This window comes from Lepidochelys kempii, chromosome 7 (genome assembly GCF_965140265.1).
Source record: "Lepidochelys kempii isolate rLepKem1 chromosome 7, rLepKem1.hap2, whole genome shotgun sequence".
Lineage (NCBI taxonomy): Eukaryota > Metazoa > Chordata > Testudines > Cheloniidae > Lepidochelys > Lepidochelys kempii.
In genome coordinates this window covers 94,927,128-94,942,030 of record NC_133262.1, presented here as the reverse complement: position 1 = coordinate 94,942,030, position 14,903 = coordinate 94,927,128, and positions in this window count along the sequence as shown.

Sequence of the window (14,903 nt, the reverse complement as noted above, 5' to 3'; positions counted from 1 at the left end):
GCAAGTGCTTTGGAGGATAGGACAGGATTATAATTCAAAATGATCTGGACAAACTGGAGAAATGGTCTGAAGTAAATAGGATGAAATTCAGTAAGGACAAATGCAAAGTACGCCACTTAGGAAGGAACAATCAGTTGCATACATACAAAATGGGAAATGACTGCCTAGGAAGGAGTACTGCGGAAATGGATCTAGGGGTCATAGTGGACCACAAGCTAAATACGAGACAAAAGCGTAACGCAGTTGCAAAAAAAGCAAACATCATTCTGGGATGTATTAGCAGGAGTGTTGTGAGGAAGACACAAGAAGTAATTCTCCCACTCTGCTCTGTGCTGATTAGGCCTCAACTGGAGTATTGTGTCCAGTTCTGGGTGCCTCATTTCAGAAATGATGTGGACAAATTGGAAAAAGTCCAGAGAAGAGCATAAAAATGATTAAAGGTCTAGAAAACATGACTTATGAGGGAAGATTGAAAAAAATGGGTTTGTTTAGTCTGGAAAAGAGAAGACTGAGCAGGGGACATAACAGTTTTCAAGTACATAAAAGGCTGTTACAAGGAGGAGGGACAAAAATTGTTCTTAACCTCTGACAGGACAAGAAACAATGGGCTTAAATTGTAGCAAGGGAGGTTTAGGTTAGACATTAAGAAAAACTTCCTAACTGTCAGGGTGGTTCAGCACTGGAATAAATTGCCTAGGGAGGTTGTAGAATCTCCATCATTGGAGATTTTTTAAGAGCAGGTTAGACAAACACCTGTCAGGGAAGGTCTAGATAATGCTTAGTCCTGCCATGAGTGCAGGGAGCTGGACTAGATGACCTCTGAAGGTCCCTTCCAGTCCTAGGATTCTGTGATTCTAAGTCACCCCTAAAATTTCTCTTTGGTAAGCTAAATAGATCACTATAAGATATGTTTTCTAACCCTTTAATCATTTTTATGGCTCTTCTCTGGACTCCCCCATTTGTGCATCCAAAGATCTTATTAACCCTTTTGGCCACAGCATTGCAGTGACAGCTAATGTTCAGCTGATTATCCATCATGACCCCAAAATCTTTTTCAGAGTTAATGCTTCCCAGTATTGAGTCCCTCATCCTGTAACTACGTCCTACATTCTTTCTTCCTATATTTATATTTAGCCCTATTAAAATTCATATTGTCTTCTTGTGCCAAGGTTACTAAGCAGTCTGGATCACTCTGCATCAGTGACTGGTCTTCTTCATTATTTACCACTCCCCCAGTTTTTGTCGTGCAAACTTTAGAAGAGATGATTTTATGTTTTCTTCCACCTCACTGATAAAAATGTTAGAGTGTAAGGCCAAGAACTGATCCTTGCTTGATCTAACTAGAAAACACCCAAGATGATGATTCCCCATTTACAATTATATTTTGAGACCTATAAATTAGCCAGTTTTTAATCCAATTAATGTGTGCTGTGCTAATTTTACCTCACTCAGTTTGTGTCTCTAATATCCAGGGAACAACACAGCTACAATAACACTGCATTCAACATATATTAATTTTGTATCATTCCAGTTTTTTATCAAAATGTTGTGCAGTACCAACTCAAATACTTTGTAGAACTCGAAGCATATTACCTCAACAGTATTACCTTTATCAACTAAACTTGTAATTTCATAAAAAATAAATCAAGTTAGTTTGACAGGATCTATTTTACATAAACCAATGTTGATTGTCATTAATTATATTGAATACTGGAGTGTTAACTTAAATCTATTCACTACTATTTCTGTCTTCCTTTTAGAAGGCCCCTGCCTTCTAAAAATGGATTTCCTCTTTTCTGCACCCAAGATTAGCAGAATGAGGGAGGCTCTCACATTTTCCAAGCAGAGATTGTTGGACTTTATTACTCACCTATCACTATGTTGGGATATGTCCCTGCATAGGCCTCCTCCTCCTCCCGCACAGTAGCTGAACTAACTTATAGATATGAGGGGAACCAAGCCTCCAGTATTCCCCTTTCTCATCCACTATGTGCTGATAACCACCGCCATCCGCTCTTGCAAATTAAGGCTACTGCCATAGCCACAGCTCCCAGCCTTTGCCAGACCAAGGAGCAAAAGTGCTCAGGGCAGTAATGAACCCAAGTCTTCTGCAAGGCCATGATTTGCATTATTTACCAGGCAAGTGGATCAAATTATAGCCAGCTCCTGTTTGTCAAAATACATTAACTCCTTCCTGTTTTCACAGTTGACACTGCTTGTTCCCTGTTTGAGTTTTAGAACACATGGCTGCCCTTTACCAGAATTCCCTGAAAAGCCTAATTCACACAGATGCAGAGAGGCTTTTCCAAACTATGGGCTAAATCTGTCACTTATGTGCTAACCCCCTGGAAGAGAAAAGGTACATCAAACCCTTAGTGTCCCCTTCACTGAAGTTCCTGACACATGCTTCCCTTGTGTGGAGGGAGAAGCAATCGCATAGAGGAGCACTCATCTTCGGAGCTTAGAAGGAAACTTCCCCTATGGCAGATTATTGCATAATTGTCAGCTATGGAATTTCTTCCACCTTCTTCCGAAGCAGCTGGTGACTGTATGAGACAGGACAGTGGACTAGATGCACCATGGCTCTAATCCAGTCAGGCAGTTCCTGTGCTCATACAGAATAGGCAGGGCCTTACATTCTCATGGAGCCAGAGAAGCTAAAGGCAATTTTAGTTCAAATGTGGTTAATCTTAGGCTTCCAGCAATATTCAGCCCTCTGCTCAGTGCCCAGGGTACCCTTTCTGCTACTTCCATGGCCAGCTCTACTGTGATACTGAAGTTGAACCCCTTGTCCCTGGCTCCACACCACTAGCTCCTGTTCCCCCTTCAGGAAACAGCAGAAGCCATAGCCCAGACATTAATGGTGCTGTTAGCAGTAGCAGGGGGCTTTCCTGCCAAAAAAAATCTCCATAGAGGGGCTGGCAGGAGGAAGGGGAGAGCATCATAGGAGATCCACTTTGCTTCTTCAGTTTCTCACAAGTATCTCCTTTGCCCTCCTCTACAGCATAAAATAAAGGGGAACATTTAGCTCAGTGATTTTTTGAAGTCCAGGAAGTATAGCTCACAATTATCCTTTCCTTCCCCTAGCTATGGAATCCTGTAAAATCTCTGGGGCAAATATTAATACATTCTTAGTTTTTGTAAGGACCATAATACAAGAACAAAAAACATAGCAAAACAGAAATTTAACCCAAGAAGCCATTTGGGTTTGGCTCAGGATTTGGGCAAAGATTGAGCCTGTGTATTTGATATGAACAATTCACTCATTGCTGATGCTATTTCTGGTGCTTCCCTCTTTAGTTGTGCTGGACTGATAGGAGACCAGCAACCATTTACTAGCTCCACATCAGTTCCTGCAGCATTTCAACTGCATCTTAATTCCCCTTTGAAAAGGACTAACACAACTGATCCTGTCCAGTGTGAAGAGTTCATAGGGAAGACAAGTGACTAGGTCAATACATAATTAGGAAATTGGGGCAAAAGAAACCGTTACTTACTGTAACTGTGGTTCTTTGAGATGTGATGAGGATGTGTATTATGCTTAGGAGTGTGCAGGCCCAGCACACCAGAGCCAGAAAACTTTGCCTAACAGTACCCAGAGGGGATGGTATTCACTCCTTGTGGCAATATCCCCATACCTGGCTATATGAGGCAGCTTTGCTTTGACCCCCTGCTCAGTTCCTTCGCACCAAATGCCCAAAGACTAGACTATGTATTCCACTCAGGTGGCTCTCAAGCAGTACCCACAAGAGTGGAGCTCAGAGTCTATTTAAACAAAGATTTCAGGACCTCCTTCCCAAAGTTTGTATCAGTTTTGGATGTGGCAGTAATGGCATAGTGGTTCATAAACATATGTATCAATGACTATGTGGCAGCCCTTCAAACATCCTATATTGAGATAGATTCTTGTCCCTTCAGACAGTCCATATATGGCATAAACAGATTAGGCAAAGCATAAAAAGGTTTAGTCCTGTACAGGTGGAAGGAAAGACACCATCTAATGTGTGAAGGCGCTGCTCCTCTGGGGATGAATGCACTTTAGGAAAGAACATAGGTAAATACACTGCCTGGTTCAAATGAAACTGAGACACCACTTTAGACAGAAATTATGGGTGTGGCTGCAAAGTCACTTCGTCTTTGGAGAATTGCATATAAGGAGGCTCTGCCATCAAAGTCTGCAACTCTCTCACACTCCTTGCTGATGTTATCACCACCAGGAATGCAGGTTTTTGACCCAAAAAAGGAAAGGGATAAGATGCCATAAACATGAACGGAAGTCCCATCAGAGCTGCTAAGACTGTGTTAAGGCTCCACAAAGGAATTGGTTCTCACACCAGTGGATGGAGACAAAGAATCCTTTTAAGAATTTTGCTACCATGGCATTGGAAAATACCCATCTTCCATAAATGGGTGGATGAAATGCTGAAATTGCCATCAGATTCATCCTCATGAGCTAAGTGTAAGGCCCAGCAACTGAAAATGCAGCAAGTACTCCAAGATGTCCCAGATACAAGTCAGCATTTGTTAAACTCTGCAGGCCAACAACCACATCGAAAACTGCTTCCATTTTGCTGAATAGACCATTCTTGTAGAGTGCTTTCTCCTATTGAGTAGAACCTCTTGAACAGCTGTTGAAAATCACTCTTCCTCCTCATTCAGCCACACAGCAGCCATGCAGTGAGATGCAGAGAGCTGAGCACAGGATGCAAAGTGTGACCGTGATCCTATGTGAGTGGGTTGGGATGGAGAGTATGGGAGGCTGAATCGACAACGTGAGGTCAGAGAACGAACATTGTCTCAGCTGTGTTTGGGCAATGAGGATGAGCTTGGCCCAATCTGCTTTCAGCTTGAGGATGACCTGTGGAGTGATTGGGATCAGAGGAAAAGCATACAGATGATCCAATTACCAGCTGAGGTAGAAGCGGTCAGTTGGGGAGCCCAAACTGAGGGCCCCTCAAGAGCAGAACAGACGGCATTTTCTGTTGTCTCTTGTAATGAAAAGGTTGATTGTCAGGATGTCCCACGCTGTAAAGATGATTCTCAGAACACTCATGACTTAGGGAAAAATTCCTGCTGAGATGGTCTGTGAGACAATTCTGGACCCCAGGCACAGGATCCGCTATTGAAGTGATATGCTCCTCCCTGCAGAACTGCCACAACCAGATTGCCTCTAGGCAGACTACACTGCAATGTGCTCCCCCTCGCCTGTTCGCACACCTGTAATACATCACAGTGTTACTGTAGATAAGTAAGTGAACCACTGAGCCTCTGACGCAATCTGGAAAAGTGTGACATGTGTTATAGGTGGCCTGAAGTTTCGGCACGTTGATATGCAGAGAAGTTTCCTGCTCTAATCACAGACCCTGAACATTCAGCTACCTCAGGAAAATTGCCACATGAAAATAAGCATCCTGAAGGTCCAGAGCAGCAAGACAGTCATTCTGAGTCATCTCAGGGAGGACAGTTGATAGGGTGACCATTTGGAATCTCATGTATCTGATATATTTCTTGAGGCTGTGGATATCAAGAATAGGTCTCACCCCCTCCTTTGGATTTGGGAACCAGAAAGTACCAGGAATAAACACCTTGACTTCAGAGCTCTGGAGGAACCTCCTCCACTGCTCCCAAATCTAGTACAGACTAGACATGAGCAATATCTTGTGAGAGGGGTCCCTGAAGAGGGATGAGGGAGGGTGGAGAGGAACTAGATAGCATAGCCCACTCTGACAGTGCTTATGAACCACCTGTAGGGGTAACTGAGCCCTAGCTGAAAGAGAGCCAACCTGTCCCCAAACAGAGGAGACGGAGTAATAGATGTCACAAGTGGACAGCTGCTCTGAACAAACAAGTCAACATGGGCACTTGGGAGGCACTGGAGGAGGGTGTCAGCTGGCTGAACCCAGAACCTGAACGCCTCCGCCTTTGGGACCTATGCCCCTTTCTGTGGTTGTTCCACTACTTCAGGAGAGAGAAATACTGCCCAAAAAGGTGGTGTGGGAGGTACTGCTGCTGCTGCCGTTTCTGACTGCCATAATGGTGTCTTTGCACTACCAGCATATACCTCCCCAAGGAACATAGGGTAGCCCTAGAATCCTTGAGGGAGTGTAAAGTTTCATCTGAAAAGAGCACTTTACCATCAATGGGCAGGTCCTCTATAGCCAGCTCCCTGCTGCATGTCGGGAGAAATGCCTGAATGCAGCCAGGACGCCCTGCTCATGGTTACCGTTGATGTCATCACTCTGGCCGAAGTGTCTGCCATGTCTAGCAGGGACTGTAGCAATGTCTTGGCCACCAAGCAGCCTTCAGTAGTAAATGCCTGAAATTCCTCCTTGCAGGTTTTAGGCAGCTTGTTTCAAGATTTAGACATTACCTCCCAAGTCACAAAATCGTATTTGGACTGCAGCACCTAGATTCATAGATATTAAGGTTAGAAGGGACCATTACGATCATCTAGTCTGACCTCCTGCACAACGCAGGCCACAGAATCTCACCCACCCACTCCTGCGAAAAACCTCTCACCTATGTCTGAGCTATTGAAGTCCTCAAATCGTGGTTTAAAGACTTCAAGGAGCAGAGAATCCTCCAGCAAGTGGCACGTGCCCCATGCTACAGAGGAAGGCAGAAAACCTCCAGGGCCTCTTCCGATTCCTTCCCGACCCCAAATATGGCGATTAGCTAAACCCTGAGCATATGGACAAGATTCACCAGCCAGATACTACAGAAAATTCTTTCCTGGGTAACTTAGATCCCACCCCATCTAACATCCCATCACAGGCCATTGGGCCTGTCATAAATATAAAGGGAAGGGTAAACACCTTTAAATCTCTCCTGGCCAGAGGAAAAACCCTTTCACCTGTAAAGGGTTAAGAAGCTAAGACAACCTCGCTGGCACCTGACCAAAATGACCAATGAGGAGATAAGATACTTTCAAAGCTGGAGGGTGGGGAGAAACAGAGGGTTCTCTCTGTCTATGTTGTCTTTTGCTGGGACCGGAGCAGGAATGCAGGTCAGAACTCCTGTAAAGAGTTAACAAGCAATCTAGTTAGATATGCATTAGATTCTGTTTTGTTTAAATGGCTGATAAAATAAGCTGTGCTGAATGGAATGTCTATTCCTGTTTGTGTCTTTTTGTAACTTAAGGTTTGGCCTAGAGGGATTCTCTATGTTTTAAATCTGATTACCCTGTAAGGTATTTACCATCCTGATTTTACAGAGGTGATTCTTTTACTTTTTCTTTAATTAAAATTCTTCTTTTAAGAACCTGATTGCTTTTTCATTGTTCTTAAGATCCAAGGATTTGGGTCTGTGTTCACCTATGCAAATTGGTGAGGATTTTTATCAAGCCTTCCCCAGGAAAGGGGGTGTAGGGCTTGGGAGGATTTTGGGGGGGAAAAGACATTTCCAAGTGGGCTCTTTCCCTGTTATATTTGTTAGATGTTTGGTGGTGGCAGCAATAAGGTCAAAAGATAAAATAATTTGTACCTTCGGGAAGTTTTAACCTAAGCTGGTAAAAATAAGCTTAGGGGGTTTTTCATTCAGGTCCCCACATCTGTACCCTAGAGTTCAGAGTGGGGAAGGAACCTTGACAAGGCCTATTTACCATGAATATTTAAAGATCAATTAATTGCCAAAATCATGTTATACCATCTCCTCCATAAACTTATCGAGTCTAATCTTAGAGCCAGATAAGTCTTTTGCCCCCACTGCTTCCCTTGGAAGGCTATTCCAAAACTTCACTCCTCTGATGATTAGAAACCTTTGTCTAATTTCAAGTCTAAACTTCCCAATGGCCAGTTTATATCCATTTGTTCTTGTGTCCAGATTGGTACTGAGCTTAAATAATTCCTCTCCCTCTCCGGTATTTATCCCTCGGACATATTTATAGAGAGCAACCATATCTCCCCTCAACCTTCTTTTGGTTAGGCTAAACAAGCCAAGCTCCTTGAGTCTCCTTTCATAAGACAGGTTTTCCATTCCTCGGATCATCCTAGTAGCCCTTCTCTGTACCTGTTCCAGTTTGAATTCATCCTTCTTAAACATGGGAGACCAGAACTGCACACAGTATTCCAGGTGAGGTCTCACCAGTGCCTTCTATAACGGTACTAAAACCTCCTTATCTCTACTGGAAATACCTCTCCTGATGCATCCCAAGACCGCATTAGCTTTTTTCACGGCCATATCACATTGGCGGCTCACAGTCATCCTATGATCAACCAATACTCCAAGGTCCTTCTCCTCCTCCGTTACTTCTAATTGATGCGTCCCCAGCTTATAACTAAAATTCTTGTTATTAATCCCTAAATGCATAACCTTACACTTCTCACTATTAAATTTAATCCTATTACTATTACTCCAGTTTACAAGGTCATCCAAATCTTCCTGTATGATATCCCGGTCTCTCTCTAAATTGGCAATACCTCCCAGCTTTGTATCATCCGCAAACTTTATTAGCACACTTCCACTTTTTGTGCCGAAGTCAGTAATAAAAAGATTAAATAAGATTGGTCCCAAAACTGATCCCTGAGGAACTCCACGGATAACCTCCCTCCAGCCTGACAGTTCACCTTTCAGTAGGACCCGCTGTAGTCTCCCTGTTAACCAATTCCTTATCCACCTTTCAATTTTCATATTGATCCCCATCTTTTCCAATTTAACTAATAATTCCCCATGTGGCACGGTATCAAATGCCTTACTGAAATCTAGGTAAATTAGATCCACTGCGTTTCCTTTGTCTAAAAAATCTGTTACTTTCTCAAAGAAGGAGATCAGGTTGGTTTGGCATGATCTACCTTTTGTAAAACCAAGTTGTATTTTGTCCCATTTACCATTAACCTCAATGTCCTTAACTACTTTCTCCTTCAAAATTTTTTCCAAGACCTTGCATACTACAGATGTCAAACTAACAGGCCTGTAGTTACCCGGATTACTTTTTTTTCTTTTCTTAAAAATAGGAACTATGTTAGCAATTCTCCAATCATACGGTACAACCCCTGACTTTACAGTTTCATTAAAAATTCTTGCTAATGGGCTTGCAATTTCATGTGCCAATTCCTTTAATATTCTTGGATGAAGATTATCTGGGCTCCCCGATTTAGTCCCATTAAGCTGTTTGAGTTTCGCTTCTACCTCAGATATGGTAATATCTACCTCCATATCCTCATTCTCATTTGTCATGCTACCATTCTCCCTAAGATACTCTTTAACCTTATTAAAGACTGAGGCAAAGTATTTGTTTAGATATTGGGCCATGTCTAAATTATCCTTAACCTGCACTCCATCCTCAGTGTTTAGCAGTCCCACTTCTTCTTTCTTTGTTTCTTCTTATTTATATGGCTATAGAACCTTTTACTATTGGTTTTAATTCCCTTTGCAAGGTCCAACTCTACTTGACGTTTAGCCTATCTCACTTTATCCTGACATGTTCTGACCTCAATAAGGTAGTTTTCCTTGCTGATCCCTCCCATCTTCCACTCCCTGTATGCTTTCTGCTTTTTCTTAATCACCTCTCTGATATGCTTGCTCATCCAGCTTGGTCTACAACTCCTGCCTATGAATTTTTTCCTCTTTCTTGGGATGCAGGCTTCCGATAGCTTCTACAGCTTTGATTTAAAGTAATCCCAGGCCTCCTCTGCCTTTAGATCCATAAGTTCTTCAGTCCAATCCACTTCCCTAACTAATTTCCTTAATTTTTGAAAGTCAGCTCCTTTTGAAATCAAAAACCCTAGTTGCAGATTTATTTTTGTTAATCCTTCCATTCAGTTTGAACTGAATTAGCTCATGATCACTTGAACCAAGATTGTCCCCTACAACCATTTCTTCTATGAGGTCCTCACTACTCACCAAAACCAAATCTCAAATGGCATCCCCTCTAGTCGGTTCAGCAACTACTTGATGAAGGAATCCATCAGCTATCGCATCTAGGAAAATCTGAGCCCTATTATTATTACTAGCACTCATCCTCCAGTCTATATCTGGGAAGTTAAAGTCTCCCATGATCATGCAGTTTCCATTAGTATTTACTTCATTAAAAACATTAAAGAGGGCTCTATCCATATCCAAATTAGATCCCGGAGGTCTATAGCACACCCCAAGCACTATCCCAGGGGAGGCTCTAGTAGTTTTCTTCCCCAATGTAATTTTTGCCCAGACGGACTCTGTCTTATCCATTCCATCGCTTCTTATTTCTTTACATTCTACCTCATCATTGATATACAATACTACTCCACCACCTTAACCTTTATTTCTGTCTTTCCTAAACAGCACATACCCTTCAATACCCATAGTCCAGTCATGACTACTATTCCACCATGTTTCTGTTATCCCTATAATATCTGGTTTCACTTCCTACACCTGTATCATAGAATCATAGAATATCAGGGTTGGAAGGGACCTCAGGAGGTCACCTAGTCCAATCCCCTGCTCAAAGCAGGACCAACACCAACTAAATCATCCCAGCCAGGGCTTTGTCAAGCCTGACCTTAAAAACTTCTAAGGAAGGAGATTCCACCACCTCCCTAGGTAATGCATTCCAGTGTTTCACCACCCTCCTAGTGAAAAAGTTTTTCCTAATATCCAACCTAAATCTCCCCCACTGCAACTTGAGACCATTACTCCTTGTTCTGTCATCTGCTACCACTGAGAACAATCTAGAGCCATCCTCTTTGGAACCCCCTTTCAGGTAGTTGAAAGCAGTTATCAAATCCATCCTCATTCTTCTCTTCTGCAGACTGAACATCCCCAATTCCTTCAGCCTCTCCTCATAACTCATGTGTTCCAGTCCCCTAATAATTTTTCTTGCCCTCCGCTGGACTCTTTTCAATTTTTCCACATCCTTCTTTTAGTGTGGGGCCCAAAACTGGACACAGTACTCCAGATGAGGCCTCACCAGTGTCGAATAGAGGGGAATGATCACGTCCCTCGATCTGCTGGCAATGCCCCTACTTATACATCCCAAAATGCCATTGGCCTTCTTGGCAACAAGGGCACGCTGTTAGCTCCAGTTCCTCCATTTTGTTACCTAGGCTTCTCGCATTGATGTACAAACATCTTAATTTTTGCTGTTTGGCCTCGCTCACATTCTATACCCGATTAGGCATGGTCGTTCTACAGCCAGTATATACTGGTATCCACACTGCCCTTCCTCCTTATATCCATTCTCCTACCCATGGCTGTATCCTTTCTTTCTTCGTTTTCTTCCCTCTCAATGCTAAAATCCGGCGTGGAGATTACCTGGACATCTCCCAGCCATGTCCCCCAGATTCCTGGTTTAAAGCTCTCTTAATCAGTTGTGCCAGCCTCCATCCTAGAAGTCTGTTTCCTTCCCTACTTAGATGAAGTCCATCCCGAGAGAACTGTTCTCTGTCCATGAATGCCTCCCAGTGGCCATACATCCCAAAGCCCTCCTTATAGCACCACTGCCTAAGCCATCTGTTGATAATCATAATCTTGTCACACCTTTGTTGCCCTTCTTTAGGAACAGGCAGAATCCCACTGAAGATCACCTGAGCCTTGATTTCCTTAAGCGTCTTCCCCAGCCTAGCGTAGTCTCCCTTAATACTTTCCGGCCAGAATCTAGCCGTATCATTTGTTCCCACATGAAGGATAATTAGGGGATTCTTTCCCTCTCCCTTTAGGATCCTTTTCAACCTCAGGTCTACATCCCATATCTTAGCACCTGGAAGACAGCACACCCTTCTATTCTCTGGATCAGCTCTGGTTACAGGCCTGTCTATTCTTCTCAGTAAAGAGTCCCCGATCACATAGACCTGCCTTTTCCTGGTGACAGTGCTATTCTCCAGTCTGGTTTACAATCCACATTTGCAGGGGAAAGGAGGTATAGATCTTTCTACCCATTAAGTCCTTTCTCTTAGAGTTTTGTCCTTAGGAGTGGATTTAAATCTGCCCTGCTGAGCTCTGTTATTCACTGCAGCTACAACAAGGGAATTAGAAGCCAGGAGGGAGTAAAAATCCTCAAATCCCTACATTGGTACAAGTAACATTTCTCTAAATGCTTCGGCGTAGGAAACACCAAAGCTGGAATTCTCCAAAGAACCTTTGCAGGCTGCAGGAGTGCATCATTAATGGGGAGGGCCACTCTCCCTGGAGCAGACAGTTGCAGAATGTCTAGCAAGTGATGGGTATTTTCCTGCAAGAACTCCATCTGGATGCCCAAGGAATCAGCCACATGCTGCAAGAGGTCATGCTAGCCCTTGAAGTCCTCAGGCACTGAGTGGGAGGAAGAGCCAGGCACTGCTGAATCGTCCAGGGTATGCAGTCACTGCAACCATACTGGTGCACCTGGACTGTTCAATTCCGGAGGCTCCACAAGGGGAAGGTCAACTGGTTTCAGCATTTGCTACGCATTGACAGCCCCAGCCACCAACATGCCTGATGATCTCACCTTGGTTGGAGTGAGATAAGGAGTGCAACCTCCATGATTGAGGAGCATTCTGCGGATTACATGGGGGCCACTGAGCATAAGAGTTGGGCATTGGTGGCCAGTGGGTGTCAGGCTAGGGGCCCGTCTAACCTGTGTGAAGAGTGCCAATCTCAGTACCCGGGTTGCTCCATGAACAGCCCCCGATGTGGGCCAGGTGATGGAGAGCAGGAGGATCCCGACATGGATGTTGTGGAGTCTTGGGTCTCTGGGGATAAGGGAGGTGCCAGACCCAGGATGCAAGCTACCAGTCCAACTCATTTGTCATATGGGGGGAGGGGGTTCCAAAGGTAAAAACAGTACTGAAGTCAGTAACAGTGCCAATGCAGCCAAAGTGGAGGGTGGAGAATGTCACTTGACCTCACACAACTGATATTGCCTTTCAGGGGGAAGCCATGTTAGTCTGTATCCACAAAAACAACAAGGAGTCCGGTAGCACTTTAAAGACTAACAGATTTATTTGGGCATAAGCTTTTGTGGGTAAAAAAAACACTTCTTCAGATGCAGGGAGTGAAAATTATAGATGCAGGCATTATATACTGACACATGAAGAGAAGGGAGTTACCTCACAAGTGGAGAACCAGTGTTGACAGGTCCAATTCGATCAGGGTGGATGTGATCCACTCCCAATAATTGATGAGGAGGTGTCAATTCCAGGAGAGGCAAAGCTGCTTTTGTAGTGAGCCAGCCACGTCCAGTCCCTATTCAAGCCCAGATTAATTGTGTTAAATTTGCAAATGAATTTTAGTTCTGCAGTTTCTCTTTGAAGTCTGTTTCTGAAGTTTTTTTGTTCAAGTGTGGCTACTTTTAAATCTGTTATAGAATGTCCAGGAAGATTGAAGTGTTCACAGATTGTGTGAAGTTCACTGGTGCTGACGAGGTCCCCTGTGCTGAGCCAGGCACCAGCTTCACTCCTGCAGTTTGTGGCAGGGAATACCGGGATGCGGTGCTAACAGACCCGAAGGTTCAGCACCCCATCCAGAGAGTTCCAGCAAGTTGTGGATGCCATAATCCTGCCAAAGTCTTGGACTAAACGAGAACTCAGGACAGAATGGCGGAGGATGCTCACCACCCCGTCATAAATATAAGGGGAAGGGTGACCACCTTTCTGTATACAGTGCTATAAAATCCCTCCTGGCCAGAGGCAACATCCTGTTACCTGTAAAGGGTTAAGAAGCTCAGCTAACCTGGCTGGCACCTGACACAAAGGACCAATAAGGGAACAAGATACTTTGAAATCTTGGGGTGGGGTGGGGGAAGGCTTTTGTTTGTGCTATTTGTTTACGTGTTTGTTCTCTCTTGGGACTGAGAGACACCAGACAGAAATTCATCTTCTCCAACCCATCCTAATCCAAGTATCCAACGTTGCAACCAGTATAGGTAAGCCAGGCAAGGTGGATTAGTTTATCTTTTGTTTGATGTGAATTTTCCCTGTGTTAAGGGGGAGGTTTATTCCTGTTTTCTGTAACTTTAAGGTTTTGCCCAGAGAGGGATCCTCTGTGTTTTGAATCTGAATACCCTGTAAAGTATTTTCCATCCTGATTTTACAGAGGTGATTCTTTTACCTTTTCTTTAATTAAAATTCTTCTTTTAAGAACCTGATTGGTTTTTCATTTTTCTTAAGATCCAAGGGTTTGGGTCTGTGTTCATCTGTACAAATTGGTGAGGATTATTATCAAGCCTTCCCCAGGAAAGGGGGTGTAGTGCTTGGGGGGATATTTTGGGGAAAGGTGTCTTCAAGTGGTCTCTTTCCCTGTTCTTTGTTTAAAACGCTTGGTGGTGGCAGCATACTGTTCAAGGAAAAGGCAAAGTTTGTACCTTGGGGAAGTTTTTTACGTAAGCTGGTAAGAATAAGCTTAGGGGGTCTTTCATGCTGGTCCCCACATCTGTACCCTAGAGTTCAGAGTGGGGAAGGAACCCTGACAACCCCAAATATGCCAGTGGTGTGGAAACAGTCAGTGCTGGCATCATTGTTGTCTGTTCCGGCCTCAACAGATACCTCAGGGCCAGAACTGGAGTCAAGACTACAGGGCCTCACATCCCTACATGGTACCAGAGAGTGATTGGCAGGATCTTCTCCATCCCATGTGCCAGCAGTCATGCTCTGCTGATCCATCCTTCCTGGTGGAGGAAGAAGTCTCCACAAGGCCTGGAGGGGTCTTGATTGGACTTGAGACCTTTTTTTGGCGCACTCAATGGAGAGTGGCTTCTCTGGAGAGGTCCCGGCTCCAGAGCATGAGATGGTACTACTCCCGGTATCACTGACATAGCCTGAGGGTGACTTTCAGTCTGACACAGGCCTTGGTGCCGAAACAGATCTCCTGGCCTGTTCCAGAAGGTGCTGCTCCAGATGACTGTCTCTAGCTATCTGAGTCTACTTTGTGAACAATTTACAAATTGAACACCATTCTTTGGCATGAGCCTTGCCCAAGCAAAGCAAGTACCTCATGTGGGGAGCATCATTAGG